Below are 26921 nucleotides of genomic sequence, written 5' to 3'. Positions count from 1 at the left end.
GTTCCCCCAGGCTGGTGTCCGACCAAGAAATCCCCTCATCTGGTTCCCAATCTTCATAACTAGTTCTGGAACAATCTGCTTCTACTTCATGTTTTGCATGTAACTCTAACGGGTACAGATGCTTCAGGAAATATGTTTTCACACTCCCTTCTCCCCGACGTATTTGTGCTGAGCGTAACAAACCATCATCACCCGGGAACAACCCTTCTACTCTTCCCAATGCCCAAAATGGTCTAGACTTGTTGGGGAGCTTTATTATCACAATATCTCTCACGGATTTTATTTGATGTCGTCGGATAAAGGTCTTGGTTGCGTTCTCGAAGAGAGAGCAAGTACTCTTCATGCCATAATTGTTTGAATTCCTCAAGCAGCTCCTCACGATTCCTCAAGGAGTCCAACAATACCTGCCTGGAAGGTATTTCATCATCGTTAATTGAAAGACTCTCCAACCTGAGAAGAAGTACAGGGTTTTGATCCGGGTGAAGAAAGTGATTAGGCGTAATCACCTCCAGCCCTCCCTGAACTGCTAGAACTTGCGTAGGTTTAAGGCCTGCTGTTCACCACCCATTAGACGTCTGAGATGGCTGTCCACAGCTCTGACAATAGTTTTCTAAACGCACTCCTTCAACGTCCTTATAACTCGCTCCCAAATTCCTCCATACCAGGCTGAATGAAGGGAATTCTAACATGCTTCACATTATAATGATCAAATTTCTCTTCAAATTCTGATGAAGTAGCAATACACATGAAAAAATTGAAATAGCTTGAAATATTTCAATATTGGTATGCATAGAAAGAGTTTGATGAGCTAAGAAAGAATCTTTTTAAATTTTTAAAATCTGATTAAAATTAAGGAAGTTATGGCTATTTTTGTGCCTCACACGTTTGGATATTTTTCCCTCTTTAAGACCATATGCGTTTCGTCACATTTTTTACACTACCTTTTCAGTAAAAATGTCATATCTTTGTTAAAACACAAGACTAAGAAATGAAATTTACCATATAAGTGTATTTTTGTACAAGGAATCAGAATATGCAACTGAAAATCTCCCAAAGTTTATGGTTTCCAAATAATCTGCAGTAAATGTGCATAAATATGCAGCAATTCCTTAAAAATGCCATGTATCCATAAACAGAAAAGAAGTTGGAGAACTACAAAATTGAATTGTAATGTGCTTTATGTACAAAAAACTTAAATCTAAACATAAGACCATTTAAAAATGAATATATTGCAATATTTCTTAGGTATTATTGTAGATTAACACCTTCTGTTTAACCCCACTCAACTCCTTCTGACCACCCCTCCAAAATGTGATTCTATCTTTTTAGGAAATTATGTATAAAATGCCATGAAAAACTTTAATGAAAGATAAACAAATTATTTTAGAATTGAATGTAAAATAATTTCCTATTACAGGTCATTCTAGCATTTTAGGGCAGTTAACTGTTTTTTTTTCTATGGGAAAATATGAATGCTTTTTTTTTTTTTTAAGATGATTATGTGTAGTTTTAAGAGGGTTTCTATGCAATGAGAATATGGGGAGGGTTGCCATTCGGACTTTGAATTAATTGTAGGGCTAAGGAAAATTATGTGTGAACATACTGAAAACTTGACAGAGACAAAGCTAACAAAAACAATATTAGAGGGGGGAGCGGTTAGTTTCACAAAAATTTAATGTAAAATAATTCATCATTTCCTGGCCATTCTAGCATTTTAGGACAGTTAACCAATTTATTTTTATGTGTATTTTTCTTTAAGGAAGGATCTATTTTTTGTTTGTTTGTTTTAGATGCTTGTATGTGGCTTTACAGAGGTATTTTGTTGGGGGGGGGCTTGCCACTCGAACTTAGTGTTATTGTTAGGGTTAAAGAGTGTTTTAGGAGGAGACTTGCCACACATAATTTGTATTAGAAGTGAAGTTAAGAGAGCTTTTTTTCAAAGAGAGCGTTCAAAAATTTGTTGATTTCTATTTTCGAGGTTGAAGGTGTTAATTCCATAGGCCGTTTATACTACGCTGGAGCAGGTTGTAAAAATATCTTTCGCTTAATAAGTAGAAAAAAAAAATAACGAAATAAAAAGCTTCCTAATTGTAGTTTGATGTGTTTTCTAACTGCTTTTAAAATTTCAAGAATATTGATATAGATTTTGAGGGTTTGTATTACTATACACATAGATTCGAAAAAGTTGTCAAAAAAACAAATATATAACAAATAAATGTTATCAAAAGCAAGTTACTTTTCTACCTAACTGGATAATTTTTTAGTGTTTTTATTTAATGTAACATGTTTATTCAGCTTGAAAACAGTGTTTACCGATGTTTTGGAAAATTTAAAATGGCGCCCGACTCTCTTGAAACGGTAAGTTTGGGGAAAAGAGTTAAAAATAAAAAAGTAGACAAAATACTGCTAGAAACTCGCTCAATATATGTTACCGTGACATAGGCTGACATATATTCGGTGAGTTTTTAACAGTATTTTGTATAGTTTTTTTTTTATTATTTTTAACTCCTTTTCTCAAACTTACCGTGTCAAAGAGAGACGGGCCGGGCGCCATTTTTAATTTTCCAATACATCAGTAAACACTGTATGTTTTTCGAGCTGAATAAACATGTTACATTAAATAAAAACACTAGAAAATTATCCAGTTAGGTAGAAAAGTAACTTATCTTGCCTTTGATAACATTTATTTGTTATATATTTGTTTTTTGACAACTTTTTCGAATCTATGTATAAACGAGATTTTGATACTTATTTTGATTTTGAAAAAAACAAACATTTGTGGCTGTTCGCAGTAAAACATTGTTTTAATTCGCTGTTCAAAACTAATTTAAAGAATAAAAGTGCATGCAAGCTATATATCTACAAAAGTTTTTGTTTTTTTAACCATGTTTTTAAATTTGACGAGAAATGTGAGAAATTGCAACAGATTCATAATGCCGAATTGGTTGGGATTGTTGTTATTATACATTCTGAAAACCGAATAGTTCTAAACTAATGTTATTCTGATAACAAAATAGCTCTAATTAAACATAAGAACATTTATATTCATATTTTCATGTTTTTCTTAATTCGTTCTTGAATAAAAATTAAAGAACGCGTGTTGTTTATACACTGTGCTATTGCTGATTCTACAGGCTGGAGCTGCTGCTGCTGCTTCTAGTAATACTAACTTCATTTGACCAAATTCGAGAAATAGAAACAATTTTTTTTTCGGGTAGGTCCTTTTAAATTATCAATTACCGCGGTCCTACTCAACATAAAATAATACTTTTAATTGATAAAGATAGTAAAAAGATTGATTTACTTACTACTGGGCGTCCGAAGAATTATTTTTTCAAAATGTTCGATACTCGTCATATTAAAGTCTTATTTTTAACACGACAAAAAAAGAAATGGTCAAAAATATTTCGGACACTTGACAGTATTAAGATTAACACCTCTCCTGATTGGTTTCGAAATTTCATGACGAAATTCTTCATACAGTTATGGTACGGACCTTTAGAAAACAGGGGGGGGGTCATTACAAAACCTTACCGAAAACGCCATTTTATGACGTTCACATTTTTATCACTTTATTTGCTTAAAACTCTTAAAATATATAATGTACATTCATATTTATTAATTCATTTGAAAGTATATTCATTTCCGAACAAAACAGTAGTAATTTGAAGACTTGAAGTGCTTTGGTTTAAAAAATATGGCTACTTTAGTAGAACTACCTTGAAATCTGTGATTATCTAAAGCGTTTTTTCGTCCGTGTGTATTACTAGATGAAGTTAGAGCTTGTTGTAGAAAGTTAGTTCCAGCAATAAAAGATTTCGCGTTGTCACTTTATATATTATATATATATTAGGTACATATGAGTATGGATTGTATATATGTGCAGGTAATCCCCACAGATTAGAAAATCTAATGAAGGCCAATAGGAAAGTATGGACTATCATGTCCTCGACAAGTCCAAGATGTGCTGCTCTGATTTCTAGACATATAAATACTATAATGTAGACCTTAGATTGTAGTTTTTGGTTGCGCACCCACATGTGTCTGGTATAATCAATTCTTGTATGTAGAAACGGTCTCACTAGATTTAGTCTATGTTTGGAAGATTTTAGGATACGTGAAGGGTAGAGAGTTAATTTTTTTGCATACATAACAGTCCTTCAAGACTCCTTTTATGGCCTGTCTGCCTTGAGGTATCCAAAACCCTGACATTCTAATCCTATAAAGTGTAGCCGGCACTCCTAAATGCTTAACTCTCTTATCTTGATCCCTCACGATCAGGTGAGTCAAGGAATGATTCTTCCCAAGTAATACCAGTTTCAGAACTTCATATCGAAGAGACGCATTTTTCTGGATCCTGCCCTTGGAACGAACCACACCAGATGTGTCCAGGAACAGGTTCAACTGACTCACATAGCTCGGGATGGACTTGCCCTGAGGATCTTGCCGGAATTTCAACTCCAGGAGGAACACCTGTTGTTGCATTCTCCTAAACAAGTAATTAGCAGCAGCCTGTTTGTAGTTCCCTTCCTTTGTTCTTGACTTATATATAAATTCAAACACTTTGGAAACTATATGCAGAAGCTTGTTGAAGCTGGAAAATCTGTCGAAGGGGACGATTGGTTCTGTAGAGGTTTCATCGTAGGCATATAATAGGCTGGTGTGAACTATTTTGTTGGTTGTCCGCATTAAGGCAGTCCAGTGTACTATCAGGCCAACAGATATTCTCACCCGATAACCAGCTTGGTCCCGAACACCAAAAGGAGAAATTCTCCTTAAATTTAGCTGTTGTCAATCCTCGAGTCATTAGATCTGCAGGGTTTTGGCTGGAAGGTACATATTTATATCTTATAGGTAAGTTATAGTTTACCAATATTTCTTCCTCCATTTGTGCCACATCCTTGAGACGGTTCTTTGTGAAAATATTCTTGCTGCTCATTTGTTTGGTTATCAACCAAGACAGGATAATTTGAGCATCCACAGCCAAATACAAACTTTCAAATTCCACTTCCTGATAAGCCTTTAAGATGCTACCAATGAATTTAATCGCCAAAAAAACAGCTAACAGTTCAAGCGTTGGCAGAGTTTTAGGCTTTAGAGGTGCTACCTTTGCCTTAGAGAATATCAGAGAAGATATGCTCCCCAAAACCGCATATACCGAAAATCCATATGCCTTTTTAGAGGCATCCGTAAAAATGTACAGGCCCGCCGCGGTATCTTTGTTCAGTACTTGTCCTTTTTAAAAGAAAAGGAAGGCAGTATAGACAACTCGCCGGTCAGTACCTTCCATCTCTCTTGTAATTCCTTTGGAATGGGTTCATCTCAATCCAATCCAGCCTTCTACATTTCTCCTACCAATATTCGATTCTGGATGGAGACTGGGAGACACAATGATAATGCGTCAAATACTGTAGAGTTGAATGTAATAATCAAAGAGGAAAGCGCCCCCGTGTGTGTCGTGCAGTCATACAACTTACCTTCGGATGGGATCTGAGAGAAAGAGAATTGCTTGTTGTCTAGTGTGAAGAACAATGAACATGTAGTTCCTCTACGTCTGTCCAGCGGGGCTTTCACAGTATATCAACAGTTTAGTCCTGAGGGAAAACAGGATTATGAAAAGATCAAGGCGGCATTATACACGGCATTTGCTATCGATCTCGCCACTGCTTGGGAGCACTTTGAGGCAAGAACCTTGCATCCCGGTGAAACTGTCGACGTTTATTTGGCTGAGCTGACGAAATTGACGGTGTTGTTTGGTGGGCTGCCTGAGCGGGCCTTGGCATGCAAATTTTTGGCAGGGCTCCCAACCGGAGCAAAGCAACTCCTGCGGGCTAGCTCAAGCATAGCTTCATTGTCTCTTAACGACCTCGTAGACTGGGCCAGGACCGTGATGAAGAATACTTATGAGATCAGAAAGCTTGGACAGCCGCGTGGAAGTGGTCAGAAAACCAGGAACCAGCCAAACTGTGAAATGAGGTAACAGAGTACCATGTGCCCAACCAAATGAGGCCTGCATATGAAGAGGAACTTCGTGATTGGATCAAGGATGGCTGGTTGATTCCCTAACCCTATGAGAAACTTGGACCTCCCAAAGGCCGGATTCCGCTGATGGTGGTCGCTAAGCACAGCAAAGCAAAGGTGAGGCCAGTGATGGACTATCGCAAACTGAACACGTATGTTGATGCGTTCATGGCAGATGCTGACGTTTGTGCCAGCAAGTTACGAGAGTGGCACCAGCGGGGTTCCAATGTGTCCCTGCTGGATCTAAGAAAAGCATACCTGCAGGTCCGAATCAATAAAACAATGTGGCCATTTCAGACGGTGGTGTTTGCTGGCAGGAGGTACTGCATTACCAGACTAGGCTTTGGGCTGAACATGGCACCCCAAATAATGAAGACCATTATTAACACTGTGTTGTCACAGGAAGAAACAATAAAAGATGGGACATCGGCGTACCTTGATGACATATATGTGAACGAAGACATTGTGCCATCATCACGTGTTAGGGCCAAACTGGCTGAGTTTGGTTTGACGTGCAAGAATCCAGAACGTTTGGTGAATGGCGTTCATGTCTTGGGCCTGAACGTTCGACAGGAGCGAGGGACTTTGAAATGGAGGCGCGGAACTACAGTTCCTGAAGTGCCCAATGTCTTCACAAGGCGAGCAGTATTCTCCTTGTGTGGAAAACCTGTGGGGCACCTACCAGTGTGTGGATGGACTCGCGTGGCAACAGGCATCATAAAAAGGAGGGCAAGTGCAGTCACCAAAGGCTGGGATAATGAAACAGCCGACGATCTGTTGGTTTGCATGGTGAAGGAGACCATCGCAAGGGTAAAGCAGGATGACCCCGCCAAAGGAGACTGGTGCGTGCAGGGAGACAAACTGAATGTGAAGGCGGATGCAAGCTCTATGGCAATTGGTGTGCTGTTGGAGAAGAATGGTGCTGCGATTGAGTACGCTTGCTGGTTGCGACCGGTGAGTGACGCTGCTCATATCAACCTGGCAGAGCTCGATGCGGTGATAAAAGGTATCAACCTGGCACTCCAGTGGAAAGCCAGGAAATTACGCATACACACAGATTCACTATGTGTGTACCACTGGATATCAGACACACTGACAGGTAAGACTAGGGTGTGCACTTAGGCAACCAGCGAGATGCTGATCAGACAACTGGTAACAGAGTACAATCTTTCTGTGGATGCGGTACTGGTCACTTCAAATTGCAACCTTGCTGATAGGCTCACTCGGGTGCCACAGAGATGGTATGACACCATGAAGAAGAAAGCTGAGTCAGTACTATTATGTGCCACCTCTATAGAGGTAGTGGATGAAATGAGGAAGATACACCACCTTAGTGGACACCCCAGAGTGAGACGAACATGTTATTTTGTGCAGTTATGCAATCTGTCGGTGTCCAAAAGTGCAGTGAAAGCGGTAGTCAGGGAATGCCAAACATGCCAGTCAATCGACCCCGCCCCGGCCAGATGGCGGAAAGGTCAGCTGGGAGTAAGCGCGACTTGGAGCTGACTGGGTATGAACATAACTATGGCAGCCAGCACTTCCTCACCCTGATCGATTGTGGACCAACAAGGTTTGCAATTTGGTGCCTGTTAATAAGACAGGATTCCTCCAGTGTAATCCATGAATTGGAGTCCATATTTTATGATAGGTGGCCGCCTGAAGAGATCCTCACAGGCAATGACACGGCCTTCTGCAGTGGAGAGTTCAGACGTTTCATAGACGAGTGGAGGATCCAGCTCAGACACAGATGGGCATATGTACCAAGTGGCAACGGCATAGCAGAGCGGTGCCATCGAAGCATGAAGAGGATCGCAGCCAGAAAACAATGCACAATCACAGAGGCGGTCTATAGATATAATGCAACTCCAAAGGATGGTATGACTGCTGCAAGCGCACCCTCCAATGTGATCTATTGCTATCGAGTGTGCATCAAGGACATTGATACCTGTCTGCCTGATTGGCAGGAAACCCGAGGACCGTATGAGTTAGGGGACACTGTTTGGGTGAAGCTTCCCAATAATCGATGCACCAGCAGCTTTCAAAGAGGGCAAATCACTGGCATTATCAGTGAGCAAGCCATGTTAGTCAATGGTACTCCACGCCATGTGAAGGATATCCGGCCTGCCCTGAATACGAACCTGTTGGCGAGTAGCAGTGATGGTGAATCGTCCGACAATGACCTGTGCATCCGTCCTATTCCCCACGATGGTACAACTGTTCACTGACACTGACACTGTTCACTGACACTGACGCCGATAGTTCCAGCACCCCTTCTGAGAGCTCCAATGAAGATGAAGAAGTCCAGCCTGATGGTATGGCTGTATGCCCTAATGCTGATGCTAATGGTTCCGACACATCTTCTGAGAGCTCCAATGAAGATGAAGTAGTCCAGCCAATCCCCCTTCATAGGAGTGCCCGCAACAAACAACCGCGTCTACCATGCCAAATGTGTGGTCTGGAGACCCGGGGAATGTGTGTAGTTAAATGTAATAATCAAAGAAGAAAGTGCCTGCGTGCGTGTGTGTGTTGTGTGGTCATACAACTTACCTTCGAATGGGATCTGAGAGAAAAAGAAATTAAAGATGGCAGCCATGGATTTATAAGGTGTAGTCTCGTGGAATCTCACGAGATCTCATCTTCCACTGCACATATATGCAAATGGAATGGGGTCAGTTTTCTGATAAAATGTCTGTTGGTAGAGGTAGTGGGGAGAGATGTGCTGGAAGTTGTCAGTGACGAATTCTAGCTTTTGTGTATTTGGTTTATTTTGTTTTGTTGTTTACGAGCCCATTTAACGTCTGGAAGCCGCTGAGAGGATGTGGCATTTTGATTCTAAGTTAGGGTCACAAGTACGTTGAGCGAGGTTGATGAAATCGGACCTTGGGTCATATCTGTAACCCAGAACCTTCTCCCATGCACAATTATGTGTTGTTAATGTATTGCCATCCTGCATAAATTCCCATAGCTTGGGACAGTTGGTATTACAAGATTGAAGCTGAAATCCACCCTTCTGCAATCTTTCCTTCACTTGGTGGCATAGCTTCTTCAACTCAGCTTCGGAGTTGCTAGTGCTGACAAGGTTGTCAACATAAAAATTTGAATTTAATAACCTGTTGCATTCATCTTCTGGGAATCTAGAAGCATGAAACTTTAAAATGCAGTTTAGTATAAAGGGGCTGGCATTAAATCCAAAGATAATGATTGTGTAACGATAGCACACCAGATGATCATCCACTTTAAAACGAAACAAAACTTGTTTCTGTCCGATTCCTTTGCCAATCTAATCATCAGGACCGCCTGATCTCTCCTAATAGCATGTATTTGTTGGTTCGAAAAAGTAGCGTCAAATTTAGCATATCCCCTGTTAGGTTCACCCCCAGGTATGCCGCTTCATTTAAAGAAACTCCTCCCTTGACTTTCAACGAACAGTTGTAAACAGGACACATTTTAGTAGTTGCCTTCTTAATCACTGGATGATGAGGGATCCAAACATGTTTATAAAACTGTTTAGATGGACAGTAAAAGGGTTCGATAATGCCTTGCGCTTCTTGTTCATCAAACCCTAACCCAAATACTCCTCGTAGCGGTCCCTTTTCTCCAGATTGTGTACCACTTTGTCAAAGACCTTCAGGGCTACCTGATGATTAGACTGCACCTGAGCCAATCTGTCGGTGTACCAGGGTAACTAAACCCAGTACTGTCCTTAAACTCTATGCTTTTCATGAATTCCTCTACTTTTTGACAAGGTTTCCTTTTCGGAAATACCCAATGACTCCATACTGAATATCCATTCCAGTCCTCTTTCCACCGAACTGTCCTAAAAATTTCCTTGTAAGGATCTATATAAGAAGGACATGCATTAAGAACGCTATTGACAACCGAGGTTGGACACTTGACTGATCTCATGATCTCCCAAAAATTTTAAACCTTGGTTCGAGTGGCTTTGATTTGGTAAGAAAACAAAGTTCTTGGGATCACCGAAGTGTATCACTTCCTGCTGAGAGAGCCAGGCCATCCCATCCATGTATTTTACCATTCGGAAGGGTCTCATGAATTGCAAATGGTCTACCTCAACCAATCCTTCTAGAGCTATATCGGCATCTTGTCCTAGGTCTGTATTCAAGGTGTAATGCAAGTTCTTAATGTTGTTGACCACCACAAATGTTCTACTCTGTGATTATATCGGAAGTCTTTGTCTAATGCAAAGCAACAAAACTTTTTGGCTTAAACATAAAGCAGAGGTTCGCTAGTCACAAGTTGAGTCGAGTAGAGTTTGTTGTTCACAACACAAATGATGATGTTCTCTGTTCGCATGTCTTAAACGCTTCTCCCACTCCTCCCAGCAACTCATTTTTTATAATGTTTCGGGCACACCTAACTTGCATATACCACACAAGATTGCTAGAGATCTACGCGTGACCGGAGACTTTAAAAGACAACAGCTGCCGTCTTGGGCCTCTTTTTTTTTCTGTCTTTCAGCTGCCGAGAGATTCTCGCCCGTTTCTGAGGTCCTCTCTATGTCTATCACACTCCCTCCTGATCTGATGATCACAGAAATGGCAATGGGATGGTGATCGCTGTCACCGAGGGCTTCTCCGAAGGGGATCGATGTGTACCTCTTCTTCACTTAAGCTCTCGTCTGTGGACTGGGGATTGAAGAATACCGCTTCTACTGGGAGACTACTGATATCAGAGTTATCTTCTGAGGGAGCTGCTGTGAACTAGAGCGATATCTCACTGGTCCTTGACTCGGAGTCAGACTCGCTCTCGTTGTTCACGGGTAGCCGCGATTGTGTTGTCAGCCGTAAATCCTTAATGTGACGGGGCACACCATCGACACACACTGCTTGCTGATCACTTCAGTGATGCGTCCAAGTCTATACTGAGTCGTAAATTTGCCGCGTGGATTCTTGATCCAGAAGACATCCCTTTTTCCAGCCTTCCTCCAGTTACTTTCGTCTCAGGTACTGGGTTCGTTTTTATGCTCTTCACCCTAACTTGATACCTGTACAATGTGTCGGCCGGCGCTATAGAGGGTGTTACAGCATCCTTTGGGGGTCATGTTGCATAAATAAACTGCTTCAGACACCGCACAGCCCTTTCTGGCGGCGATAGTTTTGACAGTCCTGTGGTTCCGCTCAATAACCCCATTCCCGCTTGGTACGTAGGCACATCGGAACCGCAGATGGACTCCCCAGCCATCGACAAACTTTCTGAATTGTTCACTGGTGAAACCAGTGCCGTTATCAGTTAGTATCTTTGTTGGGTGGGGGGGCACGTTCAAGGAAGATGCTGTTTAGCTGATGGATGACTGCTGCCGTATCTTGCCGTCGGAGTGGCCGCTATATCGCAAACCTAGATGGGGCACAAGTCAATGAGCGTTAAGTAATCCTCGCCGTTGTAGTGAGTAACATCTATCGACAGCCGACTCCAGTGGCTCTTTACGTCCAGTTTTCTTTTTTCCCAGCGAACGGATGCCGGGTCAATGGATTGTCAAGCCATGCAGCTCTCAACCACTTTTTTAACGTCTGGTTTTCGTAGTTCAGGGTCATCCAACTTGGCAAAATACAAGATTCGCTTGATCCCTGGATGTCCACTTTGATGGTGGACTTCCTTGATTCGATCAAACTGAACAGAACACGTGGCTGCAGCGCAGGCCGGTTGTATGGGTTTGATGGTTCTTCTAATGATGTCAATCCATCTGCGGGGAACTCTTGTTAAACAATCGGCCTTGTTCAAGCTGGATCTGACCAGGGAGATTTCCATTGACAGCACATATTCTTTTTTGATTCTCATAATGATATCGAGCTGCCGTCGGATGAGCATCTCGCTCATAGCTTTAGTTCGTATTCTGGCCTTCCCGGTAAGGGTGTCCGAAATCCACTTGTGGACGCAGACAGAATCTGTAAACAGCCGCAGAGTAGTCGAATTCCAGAGGATCGCCAAGTTTATCCCCTTGATGATGGCATCAAGCTCTGCCAGGTATTGGATTGTGTAGTGGACTTTCGGTCAGCGTTCAAGTTGTGGATAACTTTGCAAAGACTAAAGTTACCTCTCATGAAAGAGGAGAACTATTTATGGCACAATGGGAGATTCCATTGTGCACACATGGGCCAGTCTATTCTTTGGATTATGATTGGCTGAATCACCTAATTGGATATGCTTGTACATAAATACAAGCCCTCAGTCCAGCTCAATCTGGTGTCAGTCTTGTGCATAAGCTGGACCCTTGGTAAGTGTTGCTGTTATTATTATTATTATTGTTGTTGTTGTTGTGTGTTATTGACTAACACAGTTCTTTTGATTATTCTACATCTCCCCACTTCCCCCCCCCCCACAAGTAGGCTGGGTTGTATGAGAGGTGTATCTCTCTTTTAGGCCTAGTTTGTTGTGTGGTAGTAACCTAGAAAGAGCTCGGGGAATCCTTGATGATCGAAAGCGTGGGGATATATGTGTGGTTTGTTGTTGGGGTTTGGTTGCTGTGTATGTGCTATTACAGGGAGACAGTGGGAGATGCAAGAATGTAGTATCGCTTGAGGGAATTGTTGGTCCTAGTGTTGCACTTGGTATTGGGGTTGGTGCAGGCTTGAGTTCGCATTTTCTGAGGAAACGGCGGTTCCTAAGTGTGATCCTTCTGGATCCGTTAACCCTGATTCGGTATTGTCGATCTGGTAGGGAACTGATGACTTTGCCCGTTGTGTTCCATCTGCGATTGACTGGATTTTGGATGGCTACGGTGTCACCAGCTTGTAACGGTGGAAGGTTGTGGGTATATTTATTGTATCTTTCTACTATTTTTGCATTGCGGTGGTGGAGCATTTCCTCGCGGTGTTGTGCCGCTGACACCCATTCAGGATGAGGCTTGTAGAGGATTGGCTATGAAGGGTTTGGAAAATGTTTGTGCAATATTCCCACATCGATGCAGGCTGCTCTGCTGAGATAAAGCCGTTGTATGCCCTTGCATATGTAGAGGGCTTGTTTAGTTGTTTTCCCTCTGACCACAAACTCAACTGGTAGTAGTAATACACACACGGACGAAAAAACGCTTTGGATAATCACAGATTTCAAGGTAGTTCTACTAAAATAGCCATATTTTTTAAATCAAAGCACTTCAAGTCTTCAAATTACTACTGTTTTGTTCGGAAATGAATATACTTTCAAATGAATTAATAAATATTAATGTACATTATATATTTTAAGAGTTTTTAGCAAATAAAGTGATAAAAATGTGAACGTCATAAAATGGTGTTTTCGGTAAGGTTTTATAATGACCCTCCCTGTTTTCTAAAGGCCTGTACCATGATTGTATGAAGAATTTCATTATGAAATTTCGAAACCAATCAGGAGAGGTGTTAATCTTAATACTGTCAAGTGTCCGAAATATTTTTGACCATTTCTTTTTTTGTCGTGTTAAAAATAAGACTTTAATATAACGAGTATCGAACATTTTGAAAAAAAAATTCTTCGGACACCCAGTAGTAAGTAAATCAATCTTTTTACTATCTTTATCAATTAAAAGTATTATTTTATGTTGAGTAGGACTGCGGTAATTGATAATTTAAAAGGACCTACCCGAAAAAAAAATTGTTTCTATTTCTCGAATTTGGTCAAATGAAGTTAGTATTACTAGAAGCAGCAGCAGCAGCTCCAGCCTTTAGAATCAGCAATAGCACAGTATAAACAACACGCGTTCTTTAATTTTTATTCAAGAACGAATTAAGGAAAACATGAAAATATGAATATAAATGTTCTTATGTTTAATTAGAGCTATTTTGTTATCAGAATAACATTAGTTTAGAACTATTCGGTTTTCAGAATGTATAATAACAACAATCCCAACCAATTCGGCATTATGAATCTGTTGCAATTTCTCACATTTTTCGTCAAATTTAAAAACATGATTAAAAAAACAAAATAAACTTTTGTAGATATATAGTTTGCATGCACTTTTATTCTTTAAATTAGTTTTGAACAGCGAATTAAAACAATGTTTTACTGCGAACAACCACAAATGTTTGTTTTTTTCAAAATCAAAATAAGTATCAAAATCTCGTTTATACATAGATTCGAAAAAGTTGTCAAAAAACAAATATATAACAAATAAATGTTATCAAAGGCAAGATAAGTTACTTTTCTACCTAACTGGATAATTTTCTAGTGTTTTTATTTAATGTAACATGTTTATTCAGCTCAAAAAACGTACAGTGTTTACCGATGTATTGGAAAATTAAAGATGGCGCCCGGCCCGACTCTCTTTGACACGGTAAGTTTGAGAAAAGGAGTTAAAAATAAAAAAACTATACAAAATACTGTTAAAAACTCACCGAATATATGTCAGCCTATGTCATGGTAACATATATTGAGCGAGTTTCTAGCAGTATTTTGTCTACTTTTTTATTTTTAACTCTTTTCCTCAAACTTACCGTTTCAAGAGAGTCGAGCGCCATTTTAAATTTTCCAAAATATCAGTAAACACTGTTTTCAAGCTGAATAAACATGTTACATTAAATAAAAACACTAAAAAATTATCCAATAATGAAATAAAATTTGTTTTATCTGTTGTTGATGCACTAACACCTGTGTCAGGGGGCAGATTGTATGTTTTAAAAGAATATATGCAAGTTAAAGAAAAATTTGTCAGCTTTAGCAAAAAGTTTTTTTGATATTTAAATAGCTGGGCAAAAAATACTTGGTACGTTACCAAAAGTCACATTTTCTGATAGAGTACTGTCACTTGTTTTAAATAAAACTTATTTTTGTCTGTTTGTCCTAATTCTTGTAAAGTTTCACATCCTTATTTACATAAGTTTACATATTTAATAGTAATGTGATATTCCAAATTTAATCCATAACATTTTCAAAAGCCAATAATTATGAACCGCTAATAGTAAATATGAGTGATGAACGCCCTCTTTGAAAAAAAGCTCTCTTAACTTCACCTCTAATCCAAATTATGTGTGGCAAGTCTCCTCCTAAAACACTCTTTAACCCTAACAATAACACTAAGTTCGAGTGGCAAGCCCTCCCCCAACAAAATACCTCTGTAAGCCACATACAAGCATCTAAAACAAACAAACAAAAAATAGATCCTTCCTTAAAAAAAATACACATAAAAATAAATTGGTTAACTGTCCTAAAATGCTAGAATGGCCAGGAAATGGTGAATTATTTTACATTAAATTTTTGTGAAACTAACCGCTCCCCCCTCTAATATTGTTTTTGTTAGCTTTGTCTCTGTCAAGTTTTCAGTATGTTCACACATAATCTTCCTTAGCCCTACAATTAATTCAAAGTCCGAATGGCAACCCTCCCCATATTCTCATTGCATAGAAACCCTCTTAAAACTACACATAATCATCTTAAAAAAAAAAAAAAAAAAAAAAGCATGCATATTTTCCCATAGAAAAAAAAGTTAACTGCCCTAAAATGCTAGAATGACCTGTAATAGGAAATTATTTTACATTCAATTTTAAAATAATTTGTTTATCTTTCATTAAAGTTTTTCATGGCATTTTATACATAATTTCCTAAAAAGGTAGAATCACATTTTGGAGGGGTGGTCAGAAGGAGTTGAGTGGGGTTAAACAGAAGGTGTTAATCTACAATAATACCAAAGAAATATTGCAATATATTCATTTTTAAATGGTCTTATGTTTAGATTTAAGTATTTTGTACATAAAGCACATTACAATTCAACTTTGAGTTCTCCAACTTCTTTTCTGTTTATGGATACATGGCATTTTTAAGGAATTGCTGCATATTTATGCACATTTACTGCAGATTATTTGGAAACCATAAACTTTGGGAGATTTTCAGTTGCATATTCTGATTCCTTGTACAAAAATACACTTATATGGTAAATTTCATTTCTTAGTCTTGTGTTTTAACAAAGATATGACATTTTTACTGAAAAAGTAGTGTAAAAAATGTGACGAAACGCATATGGTCTTAAAGAGGGAAAAATATCCAAACGTGTGAGGCACAAAAATAGCCATAACTTCCTTAATTTTAATCAGATTTTAAAAATTTAAAAAGATTCTTTCTTAGCTCATCAAGCTATTTCAATTTTTTCATGTGTATTGCTACTGGTAGCCAACCCTGACACATGAGTGTGAAACCTCCAACTGTTCATATGATCTTTCTTGATTGGACAAGACTAATCTCTGTGAGGCCCATTTTGATTAAATGCTTTGGTCCCCCAAGACAAATGGCGGCACCACTGTCGGGAAAAACCTTTAGCGTTGTACTACGACTCCTAGGGATATTGACAGCTTTTCTGGGATCTGGTTTTCGTGAGAATGGGATTACTGATGCATTTATTTCAGTTAACAGATCACCTTCTGTAGTCATAATGGTGCCCCTCATTTGATCGAATGTGATATGGGCCATGAGTGTATTCATGGGAGCTTCTTGGTCTTCAAAACTTTTTATCACTGCCGGGCGATATTTCTTTGTCGGGCACACTGCTGAGAAATGGTTAAGTTTCCCACAAGTATTGCACATTTGATTCCATGCCGGACATGTTAAATGGCGGGCACTTGTCCTTGGAGTACCGTGTTGGTGACTACCGCAACCTATGCAGGTTTGACGGGGTTCTTTATCAGCAATGTTATTGTTGTGAGTAGCAGTAGAGCTAGTGCGAATATTGCCTCTGCTAGTCCGTACAGCACTGTTTTTTTTTTGCCTGCGATATATTGACATCCAGACTGTAGCTATGTCTGAGGTATCAGTCATTGCGGTTTGGTCCCGTAGTGCAGACTCAAATGCCTCAGCATGACAAATATTTTGGTTGAGAGTTTTTAGCAACCCGGCTTTTGCCAGTAGATCGGTCTGAAGCTTATCATTCGATATCCCTTTGATAAATTGGTCCTTGATGTAAATGTCGGACAGGTCGTGATCGCAGTTGGGGCATGAGAAATTACAGTCTATGGCCGTGGACCTAAGACGAACAAGGTATTGTTGGATGGGTTCATCTTCATGCTGTGATTATAGATGCAAATGTCATCCGATGGACCATGAGATTTGATTTTTGAGTTACCAATGCTTCTGTCATATCTAGCAGCTTGTCTGGGTTGGTGGTGAAGAACTTAGGGGTACGTATTTATGATTACGTTTTGGACGGATTCATCAGCGCAACTGTATAACTGGATATTGGCCTGAGGAAGTTGGCATGTCCGTTATTCTGGTGAATACTTCCCAATCAATCCGAAATTTTCTGAATTGTTGAGGGGTCATTTCGAGATGAAGTTGGGGAGGCCTGGCAGCTGGTGCCTTAGCATAGGTGGTCTGGGTAGCGCGGCTCCTTGGCTTGTCGAAGGATAGACAGAGCTTTTCCCATTGTTGTGATTCCCAATTCTCTTAGCATGGCTCGATCCATTACTTGAAGGTTTTCTTTCCTCAGTTTTTCCTTCACAAAATTTGCAGCATAGCTCTTGGCGGAATCGGCAGCAATGCCTGCTTTGAAGAAATAGTCTTCCCAATCTTTCTGTCTCGAATCCTGTTCGTAGCGCCATATTTGGATTGTGTAGGTGGACTTTCGGTTAGCGTTCAAGTTGTGGATAACTTTGCAAAGACTAAAGTTACCTCTCATGAAAGAGGAGAACTATTTATGGCACAATGGGAGATTCCATTGTGCACACATGGGCCAGTCTATTCTTTGGATTATGATTGGCTGAATCACCTGATTGGATATGCTTGTTACATAAATACAAGCCCTCAGTCCAGCTCAATCTGGTGTCAGTCTTGTTGCATAAGCTGACCCTTGGTAAGTGTTGCTGTTATTATTATTATTATTATTGTTGTTGTTGTGTGTTATTGACTACTACAGTTTCTTTTGATTATTCTACACCAGGTTTATATGCTGGGAGTCCCGTTCTGGGCGTAACGAGCAGGCATCTTCCACCACGGCCCCATTATGGACTATTGATATGCCCGTGGCAGAGAGCTTGCATCAACCCACACACTCGGGTCCCGGCTGTCGACGCACCATCTGCCCATGCAAGGTTCTCCTTTGAAACTGTGGCGAGGACTTCCTTCAGCATTGTGTTGAGAGGGGCGTTGTGTACCACATCGTACCATCCAGTGATGACCTCAGACTCTCTTCCTCTTTATGAACGCCTCGGCAACACGGAGCCAGCCGCCCACAGGGAGGTGTCCAACCAATTTTCTGCACCAAGAAAATACATTTCTCGTGTGACATCGCGGGGCATGTCTGGGAGTCATTTCCCCGTTTCCAATGCAGGACACCATCTTCTCCCCCGGACCTGTAAACCGAGCACCCATGCGCCATTCTGTAGTCTCTTCTGGCTCCTTACTGAGAAGTCCAAAGTTGCGGAGATGCTCCTCTACACACCTCGCAGATACAACCCCTTCATTCACGTACACATCATCAATATATGCAGATGTTGCTGCCTTATGCGCTCATCCTGAGCCAGAATGGTGTAAACAAATCGTTTGCATGATTGATGGCGCCACGTTGAGTCCGAACCCCATATGGGTTAAGCAGTATCTCTTCCCCTTAACCAGAACTGTCTGATAAGGCTATAGTGACTGGTGTACACGCATTTGAAGGTACGCCTTCTGAAGATCAACACACACACATTAGACCCTGCTTGCTGCCATTCCTGTAATTTATCAGCGCACACGTCCACGTGTTTGTTTAACTCTCCTATAATCAAGCACCGGCCTCACTTTTGTTTGTTTGGCTGGACGACTGCCATTAGTGGGATTAAATACTTTGGAGGCCCCAATGCCTTCTCACGATAAGGAAACAGCCATCCATTGTTGATCCAGGTCTGTAGTTCCCTATCATACGCTACGCAAGCTCTGTGAGAAATCTTGTACTCTGCCACTCTATTGAACAAATTCTCTTAGCGGTTGTTCGTTGGACCACTTCCAAGCCACAGTCCAAGAGTTCGCTTTGTGCACTGGTCAAACTCCGCACGAAAATCAGGCTTATCTAGGGTGAGTGCAGCGCAAACGCACTCTTCCCGTTGGGAGAACATCACATTCCTGGTTCCATCTACTTACGATTCCGCCTAGCTGCACAATTTTTCTCCTCCAAGGACAATGAACTCCCGCCTACAGTCGGCATCGAAGTTCTTGCCGTTTTCCAAGTGTCGCAACGTTCTTTGCGCACAAGTGTCTGGGCACAACCCGTGCCACAAGCGTGTGGTATTCACGGCCGTTAACATGTATGCTCACCACAGGTAGCGCCTTGTTTAATGACGATCTGGGGAGAAGACTGGCGCTGTAACTTCCTCCCCTAGCCCGTTTCCCGGACAGGCGCAAACTAGGTCTCCCCGGATTTTACATTTATGACACTGCGGTCCGCTAGGCTTCTGGGTCGTTAACCGCGACGAAAGGCAATCCTGGGCCCAGTGGTTTGGGCCCCCGCATCTGAAGCAGTTAACAGTTCTGGTGTTCTCGCTAGCTGTAGGTAGTGGTGTAGGTGCACATGGAGCTTCTCGAGGTTGCACCGCGACAACTACCTCCTTATCTCTGGTATTCATCAGCACGGCACGAGCCCTCTCAAGCAGCTCTTTCAATGACAGCTTGTCCATTTGGCTGGAAGCTCGCAAAAGTTCCTTTGCATCGCATGGCAATCCATTCATGAAGGCTCCCTTTATCCAATATTCTGGTGTCATTTCACCTACCAGGTGTGCTAGCCGCTGCAAATCCGTCAAAAACTCATCCACAGTCTCTCCTGGCCAAAGGCGGCGGGCGGTGAACTGTTCCAATGCCGAAACGAATCCGTCCCGTAAGCCTTTACAAGGGCACGCTTGATTTCCTCAAGGTCACTCCGTTGGTCCTCCAAGAGTTGCCGATACATCTCACGAGCCGCACCCTTCAGCCACAGCGGCAGTACTCGCTCCACCTTAGTTACCTCGCACAGTTCACACATTAACTCTACATCCTCTAGCCATTCTACTAGTGGAACGTCCGTTGCTGCGCCACTGAACTCGGGGATGAGTCGGATGTCAAACTGTCTTAGAGCCATAATTAGAATACAGCCGAAATAGCTTGTATCAGAAGTCTTAGTCTAACGCAAAGCAACAAAACTTTTTGGCTAAAACATCAAGCAGACGTTCGCTAGTTACAAGTTGAGTCGAGTAGAGCTCGTTGTTCGCAACACGAAATACACGTCGACGTTCTCTATTCGCATGTCTTAAATGCTTCTCCCACTCCTCCCAGCGATTCGTTTTTTATAATGTTTCGGGCACACCTAATTTGCATATGCCACACAAGATTGCTAGAGCTGTACGCATGACCGGAGGCTTTAAAAGACAACAGTCGCTATCTTGGACCTCTTTTTTTCTTTTTTTTTTTTTTTTTTTTTTTTTCTGTCTTTCAGCGTGCTGCTCAGAGATTCTCGCCCGTTTCTGAGGTAGATCCTCTCTATGTCTATCACAGCGTTGTAGATCTAAATCCTTGTCGATTAAAATAGGCAATTGACGTCTTATTCCAGGATCTAACTCTACCGTCGTGGTGATCCGTTGAAATTCACAACTTTTCTTTCCTAGAAAAGTCACAATCTCGAGGTTAACGTTTGTGACTGACCTTGGGTCACACTGCAAATCACGTAAAATCCTCCCACCGAAATAGGAGTTCTGACTTTCAGTGTCTACCAAACACTTAACCTTCACAGCTTTCGTTCCTCTTCGGAGTATGATACTGGTAATAGTATGATACTGGTAACGGGCAGAATACACTGCCGTTCACTGAGACCGATGTTGACACACTCCTTAGTTGACAAAGTATTAAGCATAGAGCACATAACTGTGGTGTCGTCTTCAGCAGAACACTGATCACAACATCCCTTGGGGCTTCTCTTCCAGGGACAAAGGTTACTGAAATGGTTGGCACTGGTATACCTGTAACAGTCCTAATTCCAAACAACGGCGCCTTCTTTGAGAAAAAGTAGAGTATTCCTTGCAAACTCCAGCCGTATGTCCGCCTCTCAAGCAAAGGTTGCACGTTTTACGATCTTCTTGGATATGGAAATTCTCCAAGGTTGCTGTCGCTGTTACCACCTCCTTGTCCGGATGAAGCCCTCGACTAAAGTTGACATAACTCAAATCCCTCTTGCTGGTCTCGGGGAGGGCTGCCTTCCAGGATTTTAAAATCCTAATGCCAGTATCGAAAATAGCATGTATTAAGGGATACGGCGCTCCTACTACCTCACCAATTCTTCTTTAAGACAGCCTCTGGAACAGTATATGGGCTGCTAATGCCCCTCCTCCTGAGTTTTCCTTCATGAATTCGTATCCCAGCATAGTATCCAACTCCAACAATTCATATTTTATTTGGGATAAATAATTTTTGAGATGTTCAATGTTATACCAGGTTTGGAGAGAAAGCTGGAACAAATAAAAGAATATCGCCTCCCTAATGCCCTCTTCATCCCAATAATTATCCTTAAGAATCCTTAAAGCAGCATCATAATTATTGGAGGTCTCTTCAAGGTGGTGGATTAAACGGAAAGGACGTCCCGCAACACAGGTCTTAAGATAAGTCAACTTTTCCTTTCTGGACTTCAACCCAGAAGTACAATAGTCAAATCTTGTTAGAAAGTCTCGCAAAGCAAACTTATTCTCCAAATCCAGACCATCAAAATTTGACTTTGGGCTTGAACATAGAGGTGTCATTCTGAGCTGACTGCATTGCATTCGAGAGCAGGGAGGAAGGAGGAGAGTCATCCTTGTGAACTTCTACGGTTAAGTCCTGTAAGTCCCTTTTTATCTCTTCCTTGAATTCAACAAAATCATAAGCATGTACTGCCACTTGGTCTCTAGGAAGAAGTTTGATCAGTTGTTGCTGAACTAGGTCCATTCTTGCCATTCGTTTACGTTGTTTGTGGTATTCCTCAATGCACACGTATCAAATACCTCTCTGTAATTTCTTCAATGCATATTTGATGATATGCTTGTATCTTTCTTCCATATCCAGTAAAACCTTGATCGTGTGATCCATTTTCTCTTGAATCCATGAATCTTCAAAGGAAGACGTTCGCTGCGTGGCCATAATAAAAAAGAAAAAAAAGAAAAAATATACCTGTGGTCTGCAGCGGCTGTTGTAATGTATGGATAATTTCCGCTAAAATGTTGTTTAACAAAGTTCGCAACGATGGTCGTTGCGACCTATGGCGTAGGTAAGGAAAACCACCTCGTCGATCGGGTAAAGTTAATAAAGTCTCAAGTCTTCTTGACGTATAACGCTGGACTGATCCAAATGAAAAAAAGGCGAACTTTGTCTGCACAATCAGACTTTTTATAATCAGCTTGGCCAATCAAACAAAGCGAACATAACAACTATCAACATAAAAAGAGTCTGCACTCTCACAAATATTTCTTCTTAAGGTGCAGGTAAGCGATATCAACCAATTCTTTTATGTAGATAATTTTCCCAATAAACTATTAAACTTCCACCATGTTAAATCACTTCTAGTTTAAAGACCTACTTAAAATACACCTCTTCCTCCCAAGCAGATATTTTATATTTTCTAAAAAAAAAAAATGGTATATTTTTAAAGGGGGGAGGATGGAAACCCCAAACCATATATTTGACTGCTTAGTATGTGACAGGTATGGCTGGAGATGAAAATGAGTTTGTCCAGGGGCCACAAAAAGATGACGCCAGAGTTGTTCAACCGAGGTTGCTCTAGTAGTGTGTTGGGTCGGATCGATAGAATTGTTCACATTGTGTTGACAGAGTTGTTCAGAATTGTGTAAAGAGAAAATGTTTGTATCATGTCGGGTCATATCAACGGAATTGTTTGGGACCATTCCAGGTTGTATCACCAGAAATGTTTGGTATCTTGTAAGGTTGTATCAACAGAATTGTTAAGTACCATGTCGGATTGTAGCAACACAATTGTTAGTGTTAAGTTGTGTGGACAGAAGCGTTCAGTTTGCGTTTGTTGTTCTGTTGTCTTGACAGTTGTTGCAGTCATGTGCCACGTGTGATAATATTTGGGAGGTGGGGTCACCTCTCTTCCCTTGAGAAGCCACAAGCTATTTCGGCCATTATGGATTTCAATCCAAATCTTATACCAATATTTGATGGCAGTAACTCCAGACAGTCAATATTGAACTGCTGGAGAAAGCGGAGTTGATATTTTAACTGAGTGGGATGAAGCATATCAAGTGCATTATCTTGATGCGTTTATCAGATGGTGCATATGTCGTGTACTAGCAATTAAACGAGGAAACTCTAGTAAATGGCACATTGGTGGTTGTAACTGTTTGCATCAATGAAATGCCACGTACACCTTTTGTGGATATTGGAAGGACAGAGTCACTTGTCCGCAAATTGTGTTGTAAGGAATGGACGAGAAAAGTGACTCCTGTGCTCACAGCAGATGAAAGCACACTTAATTGCTGTTGAATAGAAGTGGTACAAGTAAACATTGGTGTAAAGGTTGGTACTACCATAGAAGTTTTAGTTGTGGATGAAGATCTACTTGGATTTGTTGTTTGGTTTGGATGCAATCAAGCAGCTGGTGGGAGTAACTGTGTCTAGTGTCAGTGAGGTAATGTTTCCACAATCTAGCAAACCAAATTTTGCTGCCATCACCATTACTGAGTCTGATTTTACCGCAGAGTATGAAAAGAACACTTGAAAGTGGGCTGGATCTTGTGTTGCTTTGCTAGCTGACTGTATGCTTCTCTTCTCTTTTGCATTTTTCTCTGGGCTATATATGTGGCTTGCTCTTTGCAGGTACACTCACCTTGATAGCTGTGTGTGTCAAATAGTCGACCTTTCACAACTGACAATATCGATTCTGACAGCCTGACCTCATCCTTCAGTGCGTTTGGCTACCAGCTGTCATGTATGCGGTTACATGTGTACACGCGACACTTGGAAATGGGCTGGTGAACAACCTCCAATTACATTGTAAAATAGACTTGCGGAATATCCTGCCCCAGCACACATATGAGAGAAATATGATTGGGAACTGCAAATGTGGATTGATAACGGCTTGCTGCTGCCATATCCGGAGGACAAACTTGGTCCCCCAAACAGTCTAATCCCCTTCATGGTTGTTCTGTAGGAAGTATGTGAATGTGTATATAGCCAACGTGGATGTTTGCTTGCAAAAATTATGGGAATAGTGACAGCAAGGACCAAACGTTGCAGGCTAGATCTTCGTCGAACCTATTTAAAGTTCTTGTCAACAAATCTCTTAGGCCATTCCAAACAGTGGAGATCAAGTGATAACGATATTGTCTCACCTGCCTAGGATTTGGCTCAATGTCACCCCTTTAATAATAAAGACCATTGTTCTAAGCCAGGATGGGATCATAAACACAGCTACATCTTATTATATTGAAATTTTTACGAATGAGAGTGTGTGTTCTACAACCCGTGTCAAGGAATATGTGGAAAAGTTTTATCTGGCAAGCAAGACCGAAGAACAGTTGAAACTGGGCTTATGTGTGTGGGGATTAAGTGTCCAAAAGGAGCAAGGAAAACTGCTATGACGGCTTGAAAGTGACCTTCCAGTAGTCTCTGAAAGACTTACCCATCGAATTGTATTTTCTGAGTGTAAGAAATTGACTGGCTATTTCCTGATGTGTGGCTGGTTATGTGTTGCCATGGCATTTGGAAAATGAAGGGCAAACATTGTGACAACTGCATGGGATAATGAAGTGCAAGACCCTTTTCAAGCATGGATGATCAGACGTTTGTTAGAAAGTGGCCCAGGACGATAAAAGTGACTGGTGTATCTGTGGACAAGATATTACAATGTGAGTAGCCCTATTTTTGTTGGCCCGGCATGGTTATGGGTGCACCAACAACAACTATGGAAGATAGTAAAAAATAAAATAATATATAATACCATTCGGTACAGACCTGGCAATGGAAGACCAGATAACACAAGATTGGATTTATAAGACCATAAAATCCAACCTTGATCACCCTTTGGGACCTATAGCACAGTGGATAGAGACATTAAGTCTATGATTTCAGGTGTCTAAAGATAGCGGTTTCAATTCTACCCAAGCAAGCCAGAGGATTAGTTGGCCAAAACATGGTGAGACAACAACAACAACTATGGAAGGCAGTAATTTCTGGGATTCAGTTACAAGTCTCAGCATTTCTATTCCGTCATGGTTAACCACCTGAAGAAGACCAGAGAATCAGTTGGCTGAAACGTGATGAAACAACAACTATGAAGATGAGGATAACAGTCCCCCCCCAAAAAAAAAATGAGGTACTTGTGCATTTAACGAACCAGACGTAACTCAGCATTTGCTCGGCTTTGTCCGGTGCATGACGTCAACAGCCGAATAAAACCGAATGTGGTGAGGACAACACAAAAAGTGAACGATAACCTGTGAACAAAGCTTTATTCATCAAGAAGTACAGTTATATAGGGTGTAACAAAAAAGGAAAAAGAATTGTTAAAACATGCAAAGCAATGAACAATGTTAATAATATGACATTCACCCCAGGTGGAAAATGTTCAGAGCGGGATTATGGAATGATACGCAAAAGTATAAGTTTAAGCATCTCTATTTCTTAGATGGTAGGGGTGGACACGTTGCTTACGAATAAGTTCTGATGGGTTTTTATCAGGCGCTATATCAGCGGATGAAATTTCCCGGGATTCTTCAGATATGCAAGGTTCTAACACGGTATCTGGTTGTAGAGGTTCAGCTTCCTGTGAGATAGTACCGTCATTAGTGTGTGGCAGTGTATCTTGCGATTTTGGGGCAAGTTGTCGCAGTGACAGTTTTCTCTGTTCCAGTTGGGAGTCTAACGTGGGCATATTGAGGGTTGCATTCCAGCAACTCGACTTCGTTGACAAATGGCTCGTACTTAGATAACCGTAGATTACGTTTCATCAGGACCGGACTTGGATTTAAAAGCCAACTGAGAAGAGAGGTGCCAGATGTTAATTCACGATTAATTCCCTGTGGGTTATAGGTGGTTATGCAGCTTGTTTCTTATGCAGAAAGTCTGTTCCGTTGAGAGGAATGATCGACCTCTATCAGAGTGAATGAGGGAAGGCATGCCAAACAGTGAAAATAGTTGACAGAAACAATTTATGATTGTTTGTGAGGTCATATCTCGACGAGGAAAAGCAAAGGGGGAGCATGAATATTCATTGATGATTGTCAATAGGTATTTATTTCGACCGTTAGATGGCAATGGGCCCTTAAAATCAATACTTAAGCATTCAAATCGTTAAGTCGCTTTGATAAGCTTGAAATTGGTGGGATGGGAAAATCTCAATTTTAATTCTGCACAAACTGCACAATTCCCAATAGTTTGTCGAATATCATCCATGGAATAAGGAAGATTACACATACAAAATGAGACATTCGTGTTATACCTGGATGACACAATGAAACATGTAGGTCTCAAAGGCCCGTTGGGCTCATCGAGGAGCAAACAGTTCGAGAAAATGTGTCCGCAGCTGCATTCTCTTTTCCAGGGCGATAGATTACGTCAAATGTGAATGCCGATAGTTCTATTCTCCAACGTTCCACCTTCTCGTTTTTTTATTTTGCTTGAATGTTTCCGGTCATACATGAATGCCACGGAACGTTGGTCTGTGATAAGCTTAAAAACAGAACCAGTAAGGTAGTGACGCCATTTACACACTGCCTCGATGATGGCATGTGCTTCTTTTTCAACAGAAGAGTAGTGTTGTTTACTGACTGAAAGTGATCGAGAAAAGAAAGCAACTGGATGCCCATTCTGATTGAGAGTGGCAGCCAGAGCAATGTCAGAGGCATTGGTTTCTACAGTAAGGGGTATACCGTGATCGATTGTTGTAAGGGAAGTGTGTTCGAGTTCTTCTTTGAGGTTGGAGAAATCGGTTGAGCAAGATTCTGGAAGAGGAAGACTCAATTTTGGACTAGACGTTAAATTTAGTCTAAGAAGCGAGG

At 41.0% G+C, this 26921-nt stretch overlaps 1 protein-coding gene across 1 annotated transcript in view; it reads left to right on the top strand.

The window, feature by feature from the left end:
* The window catches only part of LOC145276883 (transmembrane emp24 domain-containing protein 1-like), an 89342-nt gene that overhangs the window by 1373 nt on the left and 61048 nt on the right, over positions 1-26921 (top strand). The gene's annotated exons all lie outside the window — the stretch shown is intronic.

The sequence above is a fragment of the Euprymna scolopes genome, chromosome 5, assembly GCF_053919585.1.
Source record: "Euprymna scolopes isolate OS-2025 chromosome 5, ASM5391958v1, whole genome shotgun sequence".
In the NCBI taxonomy this organism is placed as follows: Eukaryota; Metazoa; Mollusca; class Cephalopoda; order Sepiida; family Sepiolidae; genus Euprymna; species Euprymna scolopes.
This window is presented reverse-complemented; position numbering and strand designations above follow the sequence as displayed.